We start from the raw sequence: 2,041 nt of genomic DNA on the forward strand, positions 1-2,041 counted from the left end.
ACAATGTGGGATAGTTGCTGGGTGTGGGATGTGGTCACACGGACACAATGTGGGATAGTTGCTGGGTGTGGGATGTGGTCACACGGACACAATGTGGGATAGTTGCTGGGTGTGGGAAGTGGTCACACAGACACAATGTGGGATAGTTGCTGGGTGTGGGATGAGGTCACACGGACACAATGTGGGATAGTTGCTGGGTGTGGGATGTGGTCACACGGACACAATGTGGGATAGTTGCTGGGTGTGGGATGTGGTCAGGTGGACACAATGTGGGATAGTTGCTGGGTGTGGGATGTGGTCACACGGACACAATGTGGGATAGTTGCGGGGTGTGGGATGTGGTCAGGTGGACACAATGTGGGATAGCTGTTGGGTGTGGGATGTGGTCAGGTGGACACAATGTGGGATAGTTGCTGGGTGTGGGATGTGGTCAGGTGGACACAATGTGGGATAGTTGCAGGGTGTGGGATGTGGTCACACGGACACAATGTGGGATAGTTGCTGGGTGTGGGATGTGGTCACACGGACAGAATGTGGGATAGCTGCTGGGTGTGGGATGTGGTCACACGGACACAATGTGGGATAGTTGCTGGGTGTGGGATGTGGTCAGGTTGACACAATGTGGGATAGTTGCTGGGTGTGGGATGTGGTCACACGGACAGAATGTGGGATAGTTGCTGGGTGTGGGATGTGGTCACACGGACACAATGTGGGATAGTTGCTGGGTGTGGGATGTGGTCAGGTTGACACAATGTGGGATAGTTGCTGGGTGTGGGATGTGGTCAGGTGGACACAATGTGGGATAGTTGCTGGGTGTGGGATGTGGTCAGGTGGACACAATGTGGGATAGTTGCTGGGTGTGGGATGTGGTCAGGTGGACACAATGTGGGATAGTTGCTGGGTGTGGGATGTGGTCAGGTGGACACAATGTGGGATAGTTGCATGGTGTGGGATGTGGTCAGGTGGACACAATGTGGGATAGTTGCTGGGTGTGGGATGTGGTCAGGTGGACACAATGTGGGATAGTTGCTGGGTGTGGGATGTGGTCACACGGACACAATGTGGGATAGTTGCTGGGTGTGGGATGTGGTCAGGTGGACACAATGTGGGATAGTTGCTGGGTGTGGGATGTGGTCAGGTGGACACAATGTGGGATAGTTGCAGGGTGTGGGATGTGGTCAGGTGGACACATTGTGGGATAGTTGCAGGGTGTGGGATGTGGTCAGGTGGACACAATGTGGGATAGTTGCTGGGTGTGGGATGTGGTCAGGTGGACACAATGTGGGATAGTTGCAGGGTGTGGGATGTGGTCAGGTGGACACAATGTGGGATAGTTGCTGGGTGTGGGATGTGGTCAGGTGGACACAATGTGGGATAGTTGCGGGGTGTGGGATGTGGTCAGGTGGACACAATGTGGGATAGTTGCAGGGTGTGGGATGTGGTCAGGTGGACACAATGTGGGATAGTTGCAGGGTGTGGGATGTGGTCAGGTGGACACATTGTGGGATAGTTGCTGGGTGTGGGATGTGGTCAGGTGGACACAATGTGGGATAGTTGCTGGGTGTGGGATGTGGTCACACGGACACAATGTGGGATAGTTGCTGGGTGTGGGATGTGGTCACACGGACACAATGTGGGATAATTGCTGGGTGTGGGATGTGGTCAGGTGGACACAATGTGGGATAGTTGCTGGGTGTGGGATGTGGTCACACGGACACAATGTGGGATAGTTGCTGGGTGTGGGATGTGGTCAGGTGGACACAATGTGGGATAGTTGCTGGGTGTGGGATGTGGTCAGGTGGACACAATGTGGGATAGTTGCTGGGTGTGGGAAGTGGTCACACAGACACAATGTGGGATAGTTGCTGGGTGTGGGATGTGGTCACACGGACACAATGTGGGATAGTTGCTGGGTGTGGGATGTGGTCACACGGACACAATGTGGGATAGTTGCTGGGTGTGGGATGTGGTCACACGGACACAATGTGGGATAGTTGCTGGGTGTGGGATGTGGTCACACGGACACAATGTGGGATAGTTG

Source organism: Babylonia areolata, chromosome 35, assembly GCF_041734735.1.
Source record: "Babylonia areolata isolate BAREFJ2019XMU chromosome 35, ASM4173473v1, whole genome shotgun sequence".
NCBI classification, from domain to species: Eukaryota; Metazoa; Mollusca; class Gastropoda; order Neogastropoda; family Buccinidae; genus Babylonia; species Babylonia areolata.